The following is a 10,752-nucleotide window of genomic DNA, read 5'->3' on the forward strand; positions in this document are numbered from 1 at the left end:
AAACGACAAGGGAGAGTCAGGCAAACGAGCTGCACGAACGTCCACAAAGGCAACCTCGGGTCACAACTTAGCATTTTTGATACGGGCTCATCCGCCCGGGCGCGCCCTCACCCGAACGACCCGCCTGAATGATTTCACACGGGCGCCCTGAAACGACCCGCCCGAACGACCGAAACGAAGCGACAAGGGAGAGCCCGGCAAACGAGCTGCACGAACGTGCACAAAGCCAACCTCAGGTCACAACTTAGCATTTTTGATATGGGCGCGCCCTCGCCCGAACGACCCGCACGTACGAGTTCACACGGGCGCCCTCAAACGACCCACCCGAACGACCGAAACGAAGCGACAAGGGAGAGCTGGGAAAATGACCTGGATGAACGTGCACAAAGCCAACCTCGGGTCACAACTTAGCATTTTTGATACGGGCTTGTTCGCCCGGGCGCGCCCTCGCCCGAACGACCTGCCGGAACGAGTTCACAAGGGTGCCCTCAAACGACCCGCCCGAACGACCAAAACGAAGAGAACAAGGGAGAGCCAGGCAAACGAGCTGCACGAACATGCACAAAGCCAACCTCGGGTCACAACTTAGCATTTTTGAAACGGGCTCGTTCGCCTGGGTGCACCCTCGCCCGAACAACCCGCCCGAACGAGTTCACACGGGCGCCCTCAAATGACCTGCCCGAATGATTTCGCATGGGCGCCAGAACGACCGAAACGAAGCGACAAGGGAGAGCCGGGAAAACGAGCTGCACGAACGTGCACAAAGCTAACCTTGGGTCACAACTTAGCATTTTTGATACGGGCTCGTTCGCCCGGGCACGCCCTCGCCCGATCGACTCGCCCGAACGACCCGCCCGAACGACCCGCCCGAACGAGTTCACACGGGCACCCTCAAACAACCTGCCCGAACGACCCAAATGAAGCGACAAGGGAGAGACGGGCAAACGAGCTGCACAAAAGTGCACAAAGCCAACCTCGGGTCACAACTTAGCATTTTTGATACGGGCTCATTCGCCCGGGCGCACCCTCGCCCGAACGACCCGCCCGAACGAGTTCACACGGGTGCCCTCAAACGACCCTCCCGAACGACCGAAACGAACCGACAAGGGAGAGCCGGGAAAACGAGTTGCACTAACATGCACAAAGCCAACCTCGTGTCACAACTTAGCATTTTTGATACAGGCTCATTCACCCGGGCGCGCCCTCGCCCGAACGACTCATCGGAACGACCCGCCTGAATGAGTTCACACAGGCGCCCTCAAACGACCCAAACGAAGCGACAAGGGAGAGCCGGGCAAATGAGCTGCACGAACCTGCACAAAGCCAACCTCGGGTCACAACTTAGCATTTTTGATACGGGCTCGTTCGCCCAGGCGCACCCTCGCCCCAACGACTCGCCCCAACGACCCGCCCCAACGACCCAAACAAAGCGACAAGGGAGAGCCGGGAAAACGAGCTGCACGAACATGCACAAAGCCAACCTAGGGTCACAACTTAGCATTTTTGATACGGGCTCATTTGCCTGGGCGCACCCTCGCCCGAATGACCCGCCCGAACAAGTTCACACGGGCGCCCTCAAATGACCCGCCTGAACGATTTCGCATGGGCGCGCGAACGACCGAAACGAAGCGACAAGGGAGAGCTAGGCAAACGAGCTGCACGAACGTGCACAAAGCCAACCTTGGGTCACAACTTAGTATTTTTGATATGGCCCTCGCCCGAACGACCCGCCCAAACGAGTTCACACGGGCGCCCTCAAACGACCCCCCGAACGATTTTGCATGGGCGCCCGAACGACCAAAACGAACCGACAAGGGAGAGTCGGGCAAACGAGCTGCACGAACGCGCACAATGCCAACCTAGGGTCACAACTTAGCATTTTTGATACGGGCTCGTTCGCCAGGGCGTGCCCTCGCCCGAATGACCCCCCCGAACGAGTTCACACGGGTGCCCTCAAATGACCCGCCCGAACGATTTTGCATGGGCACCCGAACGACCGAAACGAACCCACAAGGAAGAGATGGGAAAACGAGCTGCACGAACATGCACAAAGCCAAACTCGGGTCACAACTTAGCATTTTTGATATGGCCCTCGCTCGGATGACCCGCCCGAACGAGTTCACACGGGCGCCCTCAAACGACCCCCCAGAATGATTTTGCATGGGCGCCCGAACGACCGAAACGAACCGACAAGGGAAAGCCGGGCAAACGAGCTGCACGAACGCGCACAAAGCCAACCACGGGTCACAACTTAGCATTTTTGATACGGGCTCGTTCGCCCGGGCGCACCCTCGCCCGAACGACCCCCCTGAACGAGTTCACACGGGTGCCCAAAAAATGACCCGCCCGAACGATTTTGCATGGGTGCCCGAACGACCGAAACGAACCCAAAAGGGAGAGCCGGGCAAACGAGTTGCACTAACATGCACAAAGCCAACCTCGGGTCACAACTTAGCATATTTGATACGGACCTCGCCCGAACGACCCGCCCGAACGAGTTCACACGGGCGCCCTCAAACGACCCGCCCGAATGAGTTCACACGGGCGCCCTCAAATGACCCGCCCGAACGATTTTGCATGCGCGCCCGAACGACCCCCCCGAACGAGTTCACACGGCGCCCTCAAATGACCCGCCCGAATGATTTTGCATGGTCGCCCGAACGATCGAAACGAACCGACAAGGGAGACCTGGGCAAACGAGCTGCACGAACATGCACAAAGCCAACCTCAGGTCACAACTTAGCATTTTTGATACGACCCTCGCCCGAACGACCTGCCCGAACGAGTTCACACGGGTGCCCTCAAACGACCCGCCCGAACGATTTTGCATGAGCACCCGAACGACCGAAACGAACCGACAAGGGAGAGCTGGGCAAACGAGCTGCACGAACGTGCACAAAGCCAACCTCGGGTCACAACTTAGCATTTTTTATACGGCCCTCGCCCGAACGACCTGCCCGAACAAGTTCACACGTGCACCCTCAAACGACCCGCCCGAACGAGTTCACACGGGCACCCTGAAACAACCCGCCCGAACGAGTTCACGCGGGCGCCCTCAAACGACCCGCCCGGATGACCCGCTCGAACGAGTTCACATGGGCGCCCTCAAACGACCCGCCCGAACGAGTTCACACGGGCGCCCTCAAACGACCCACCCGAACGAGTTCACACGGGCACCCTCAAACGACCTGCCCGAACGAGTTCACACGGGTACCCTGAAATGACCCGCCCGAAAGAGTTCACACGGGCACCCTCAAACTACCCACCCGAACGACCCGCCCGATCGAGTTCACACGGGCGCCCTCAAACGACCCCCCCGAACGATTTTGCATGGGCGCCCGAACGACCGAAACGAACCGACAAGGGAGACCTAGGCAAACGAGCTGCACGAACGTGCACAAAGCCAACCTCGGGTCACAACCTAGCATTTTTGATACAACCCTCACCCGAACGAGTTCACACGGGTGCCCTCAAACGACCCGCCTGAACGACCCGCCCGAACGAGTTCACACGGGTGCACTCAAACGACCCGCCCGAACGAGTTCACACGGGCGCACTCAAACGACCCGCCCGAACGACCGAAATGAACCGACAAGGGAGAGCTGGGAAAACGAGCTGCACGAATGTGCACAAAGCCAACGTCAGGTCATAACTTAGCATTTTTGATACGGGCGCTCTCAAATGAACGAGTTCACACAGGCGCCCTCAAACGACCCGCCCGAACGAGTTCACACGGGCGCACTCAAACGAACCGCCCGAACGATTTTGCATGGGCGCCCGAACAACCGAAACGAAGCGACAAGGGAGAGCCAGGCAAACGAGCTACACGAACGTGCACAAAGCCAACCTCGGGTCACAACTTAGCATTTTTGATATGGCCCTCGCCCGAACGACCCGCCCGAATGAGTTCACACGGGCGCCCTCAAACGACCCGCCCGAACGAGTTCACACGGGCGCCCTCAAACTACCCGCCCAAATGGTTTTTTATGGGCGTCCGAATGACCGAAACGAATCGACAAGGGAGGGCTGGGAAAACTAGATGCACGAACGTGCACAAATCCAACCTCGGGTCACAACTTAGCATTTTTGATACGGCCCTCGCCTGAACGACCCGCCCGAACGAGTTCACACGGGCGCCCTCAAACGACCCGCCCGAACAATTTTGCATGGGCGCTCGAACGACCAAAACGAACCGACAAGGGAGAGCCGGGCAAACGACCCGCCCGAACGAGTGTTTACACGACAAACGACCCACTCGAACGAGTTTACATGGGCTCCGACACACGACCAAAATGAAGTCACAAGGGAGATTCGGGCAAACGGGCGGCACGATCGTGTACAAGGCCCACCCCCCTTCACAACTTAGCATTTTTTATACGACCACGTGTTCCCTGGGTTCCATCACACGACACGACATGACACGACCCGACCCGTTTGCATGGGCACGCACACACGACACGTCCCGACCCGCCCGAACGAAATTTGGGGTTTCCATGGGCGCACGACCCGAAAGAAATTTTGGGGTTTTTGTGGGCGCACGACCCGAACGATGGCACGAGGGAGCATCAAGCAAACGGGACACACGAACATGCAGAAGACACACGGGCGGTCACGACTTAGCATTTTTGGCACGCCCACGTGTGCCCGGGCACCCACACACGGCACGACACGGCCCGACCGGCCTTGTGCGAGCCGACCTGACCCACCCGAACGCGTTTGCACGGGCACCCACACACGACACGACACGACCCGACCCGAACAAAATTTGGGGTTTCCTTATATGCACAACCCGAACGAAATTTGGGGTTTCCATGGGTGCGCGACCCGAACGAAGGCACAAGGCAGCGTCGGGCAAACGGGCCGCACGAACGTGTAGAAGGCACACGGGGGGTCATGACTTAGCATTTTTGGCACTTCCACGTGTGCCCGAGCACCCACGCATGGCACAACCCGACCCGCCCGAACGAAGGCATGATGGAGCGTCAGGCAAACGGGTAGCACGAACGTGCAGGAGGCACATGGGTGGTCACGCCCTAACATTTTTTACATAGCCACATGTTCCCGAGCACCGACACGCGGCACAACATGACTCGACCCCACTCGACTCACCCGAACGCGTTTGCACGGGCACCCACACACGACCCGACCCGACCCGCCCGAACGGAATTTGGGGTTTCCATGTGTGCACGCCCCGAACGAAATTTTGGGTTTCCATGGGTGCACGACCCGAACGAAGGCCCGAGGGAGCGTCGGGCAAACGGGCTGCACGAATGTGCAGAAGGCACACGGGCAGTGACGACTTAGAATTTTTGGAACGGCCACGTGTGCCGGGGCACCCACACACGGCACGGCACGACCCGACCCGCCCTGGGCGAGCCGACCCGAATCGCCCGAACGAAATTTGGGGTTTCCTTGGGTGTACGACCCGAACAAAGAAGGCACATGGGTGGTAATGACTTGGCATTTTCAGCACGCCCACGTGTGCCCGCGCACCCCCACACACGGCATGACACGGGATGACCCGGCCCGCCCGAAGGAAATTTGGGGTTTGAACGGGCGCACAACCCGAACGAAGGCACAAGGGTAGGAATATCTATATAAAAAGTACATTTATGAAGACTGAACCCAATTACACTTTCTTCAACACCCCCTCTCAACTAGGCTGGTATTCGCAAATCATTACAAGGTGTTTGGCTATTTTTCAATCTTGAATAATTCACATAAGAGAAACTGGATTGGCAACCCATCTGTTATAGCATCATATTAGCTAACATTGTTCATAGCAAGGCCTTGACTAACAGCTTTATCTCTCGTAATACCAGAGCTGGTTGCTAGGCCATTGGCTTATAAACACCTTGGTCATTGTCTCTAAAGGTACATACCCACGCAGGTGTTCCCTGAGTATGACCTTCCAGGACAATTCTTGTCTTGGGTTCCCATCCCTCAAAGAATATCTCTCCTCTTGCCTACTCTTGTCTTGGGTGCCCTACACATCCTCAAAGAGCATCAGATGCCAAATGATTGCCCAATCCTCCCGTTATTTCTTGCCAAGTGAAGACAAGAATGTTGTGTCTATCTATTCCCCTTGATTGGGGAGACATGCCCATGTTTCCTCTGACAAGGAACTTGCCCAAGCTCCTTTGTATTTGGGAGCTTGTTAGAACTCCCTCTTAGCTAGGGACTTGTCCATTCATCAACAACCTCTTCTTCGTGGGTCCTTCAGTCGCTTGATCTCCTTCTTTCCTTCGATGTCATGAAGTCTTTGTCTGAACTTCTTCTTGGCAGGGTACCGGCCATCGATCACTTTCCCCCCTGTTTTGTCATGTCATTGCTCCCTTCGTGGAAAGTGGCCTGCTTGATATATATCAGGGCCTTTTTGTCATCTAGCTACTCCTTTGTCACCTTGTCTATCCTTCATAACACTTATCACATGGATGCTTAGTTGTACTCGCTTGTTCCCGTACTTTGATTTAGTGGCCCTTCATGACTTCATCGTGATATTGCTCTTCATCATGACATATTTGTAGAGTTGAATCGATTATCTGCACCTTACTATCTCCAAGGCCTTCGTAGGTGTCAAGGGTCCTTTATATTTTTCTTCCTTTGTCAGAGTTGTCGTGCCTTCTTTCGAGAGATGTTGAGGAATCTTGTCTAATAGTTATTCTTTGTGACCGCGATGTTCTTCATTTGCTTCTTATTGGATTGATTGGTCAACCACCTTATACTCCTTATGAGAGCACTTCTTCACGTTGACCTTTACTCCACTGTAGCACATGCCTCCGAGCATGTCGTTGGCGAAATAGATCCTTTTATTCTTGATCGTGATTCTAAAACTTTTCCCATGACCCAATCAATATATGGCGACATGACTTAAACTTTGATGCATACATACCTCACCTTGATTATGCTTTTATCATCGCGGCTTTATTTGATAGTTCTCCTCGATTGGTGTAGCCTTTCTTGCTTCATCTGCTCTCGCCTGTATATCATCCTCTCTTGAATCCCATAAATGGGACCCCCAATGAGACCTCTACCCCCTTTGAAAGAAGACTTTAAGCAAAGAGGTTGACTTAGTCCTAGGAGGATCTTCCTTCTTTTGCTTCTTGTCATCTTCTTTCACTTCTTGAGTTACATGAGATTCTTCCCTTTTTCTCTTGTTGTTGTTGTCCTTCTTAAGTTTAGGAAAATCCATTTTGTAGCGTCCATACTCTTGGCATCCAAACCGTTCGACTTTGGACATGTAGTGGCCCCAACCAATTTGTTACTTTCCTTGCAAAAAGACACTGAGGTATACTCAGAAGGGGACATATACTTACTTGATAGAGTTTGAGATGTAGTGAACTTGCTTTCTTCTTGAAGACTTGATGGCTTGCCTTCCTTAGATCTTGATGTTGTTCAAGTTGCTTTCTTCAAATTGACTTGCTTGATGACATGACTCGTAGTGCCTTTCATTCTTCAAGATGGTGTAGCTTGATGTAGGTCCCTCTTTTATTTGTTCTTCTTGTAGGTGCCTTTATACAAGGCGTTGCTTCTTGCTTTGTAGTCTTCCACGAGGAATGATAGATGGTAGACCTTCTTTTCCTTGATGTGATTGAGACTTCTTGGCTTGACGCTTCAACCTTGCGGATGTTCTTGAGATTCCCTTTCCTTGATGTGTCACCTTAGCTCCGATACCATGTTGAAGAATCTGGGGCAATGGGGTATAGCGGGATTCTTCTAGACTTGATAACAATTTGTGAAGCTCTTTTGCAATTTATCGTGTTATCTTAATCTTCTTCTCTTCTTATTAATGCATGTGTGTTTACTTTCATCAAACTGGTGCCAAAAACATAAGAACAAGAACACAAGATGTTGGCTCTCTGCCAGGGAAAAACCTCTCTCTCTCTCTCTCTCCCTCAGAGAGGAAAACCCTTTCATAAATTTCCCTCATTGAAGCTTCTTATTGGTCATTGCGAAACCCTAGACCCTTGACAATAATATCCCCCAAGCACAAGTTGAGTCCTTCCTCCTCTCTGCACTTTGTTTCTTCGGCGCTTCGTTCCCCGGCACTCTGTCCTTCTTTCAAATTTTGATAGTCCATGGTGGACTAGCTCTAGAAGAGACTCCAACCTTTGATCCTTAGCGAGGTCCTTTACCAATGAAGAAACCTTCATTCTCTTGACCAACCGGGCCTTTTTCTTGATGTGAGGTTGCAGGCTCGATGTACACCAAGTTTACTGCACCTGGGGCGATTTCCATCGCGACGAGACATGGAAACCCCAAATTTCCCGCACTTGGGATGCTTTCGACAAGGCGGGACATGGAATCCCCGGGTACCCTGCAATTTGGCGACCTTTGTCGAGGAGGGACCGGGAGACCCCAATACTTGAGTACACGGTCTGCGCCTTTTCCAGTAAGTGTTCTTAACAATGCAGCGAAAATAACTTACCATAAATTTATCTTCTTCAATTATTCTTTCTACCTGTCGTGTCGTGTGGTCGTGCTGCACTGGCCCGCGGCCTGCAGGACACAACTCCACACCTGAACTGTGAACCTGTCCACCCGAATTTCCCTTCCGCGGCGCCCAAACTCTGCCCGTCGGTGCGGTCCATAGTGAGGGCGCATGGCCCGCATGCAGTGTGGCCTGCCTGCCCAGACGGTAACCCTCCCTGCTCTACCTGTCCGTGCTACCAAGCCCGACCCGCCCTCTATAATCCGCTCGCCGGTGTGGCCCTCTTAGCCGCGTCCTTATCTTCCTTCCGTTTTCGCCCAACTCCTTCCTTCGCACTTGTTCTGCGACGTGGAAGTCTGAGTTCAATGTCCCTTCGTCGAATGCCATCCTCCTTACTTATACGCATCCTTTCGCCCAAGGGCCATGTCTCTCGAGGATAACAAGGGTCGGCTCCATCAACATGCATGCCTGGTTGACCTGCCACATAACCTCGACACGCCCCATTCCAACGAACCACCGCGTCCCTTCGTGTGCACCGTCGCACCCATGGGTCGGCCCCAACACCTCGCCGATTACACCCGTCGCCGCACGTCGCACACCTTCCCGCATCCTGACTCGTCCGCACATGGTCACCTCTTTCATCCGGGCACACAACAAGGGTCGCCCGCACGCCTTCATTCGGTGGCTCGCCCATCGTGCAGGTATAAAGGGGCGTGCGCCATCCCCAACACGGCGCGAGCGACATGGGAACCCCGCGTGTCATGCTCCCAGGCCTACAGTACTCTTTCAGCCGTACTTGGCGAGGTGCGGCGCCACCGAACACTTTCTTTTCACCAACACTTATGTTCATGGACTACGCCTAACCATTAGTCTACTTAGTTTGTTTTTCGCAACCAAGTATTATTATGTTTCCTTTATGCCAATGAACACCCATACGCATAGGCAATTATCATCAGCAATTATACATGAAGAACACAATTGCACAGTGTAAAGGGAGGAGCAACTCCCTGAACAATGAGTCTACCTGAATACAATATATTATTCAACTCTACAATGTTTACGGGGCTTTACAATTATACTTGGGAAACACCAAGTTTCATACTTAGCCAATTTTACAAATAGGCAACACCTCCGTGTGCCAACCGAGTTCCTTGCCTGAGCTGGGCAGGCGCGCCCTCACACGAGCTGCCAACCGTACTCGTCGACCGAACCTCGTTTACCACTGCACGACGGGCAGGTGACCTCACCCGAGTCACCCAGCGTTTCGTGTTGCACGACGGGTGGGCGACTTACCCGAGTCACCTGAGACACCTCCGCGTTTCTTCTTCCATGACGGGCGGGCGACCTACCTGAGACACCCCGTGTCACACCGAACGGCGGGTGCCTTCCTTACCCGCGCCCTCACCTGAGAACCGAACCCTCTACGTATCATGTGTGCTTGCCCAAGAGCGGGTGCATATATGCCCGCGCCTCTTTTGCGACCTGCTCCACTACTTCGCACTTTTTTCTTGATCACCGAATGCTCATGTTCGAATGTCCATCTTCGAATGAATGTCAAATGCTCCAACGCCTTGCCATATTTATACGAGCGGTTGGGCGAGTCGCTGCCCAGGCCGACTCGACAACCGCATGCCAAAACGCCCTTACACGTCGCAAACTTGCCATCCGATTGCTAGTCGGCAAACAATCCTTCGTTCAAGTCACCCCAACATGTGAGTCAGCCTGTGGGTTATGCCAAACGCTCCCACGCTATAAACCAACCATCGCTCCACCTCTATTGCGCATTATACTTATGTCCCTTCCCACATTTCGGTCGTAGAGTTCGCACTTCGCACCGACGGGGAGAAACCGAACCGCAGGTCCTTACACCGCGTTTCCCTGACTTGGGTAGCAATTTTTGTTGTGATGCGAAATGGAAACCCAGTGTGTGTCCGCTGACTTGGGTAGCAGTTTTCATCGTGCCACGAAATGAACACCCTGAGTTCCCCGGACTTTAACGGCTCTTCGTGGCCCCACGACATGGAAATTTGAAGTTCCACAGACTCTCGGGCGATTCAGGGTGTGCCGCGACACGGAAACAAAGAGTTCCCCAGACTTGGGCAGCAGTTTCGAAACACCCCAAGTTCCCGAGACTTGCGAGTTGGTTTGCATCATCATGGAAATCCCAAGTTCCCCGTGTTTCCCTCGTGCCATAAAATGCGGAAACCTATGGTTCCATCAATGGCGCGACATGGAAACCCCAAGCTTCCCAGGCTTGGGCGTGACATGGAAACCCCCGAGTCCCCGCAGGCTTGGGCGCCGCCGGCTTCGGTCGTGGCGCG

Source organism: Pinus tabuliformis, chromosome Q (assembly GCF_031772625.1).
Source record: "Pinus tabuliformis cultivar Carrire ecotype Pingquan chromosome Q, CPIR1, whole genome shotgun sequence".
NCBI lineage: Eukaryota > Viridiplantae > Streptophyta > Pinopsida > Pinales > Pinaceae > Pinus > Pinus tabuliformis.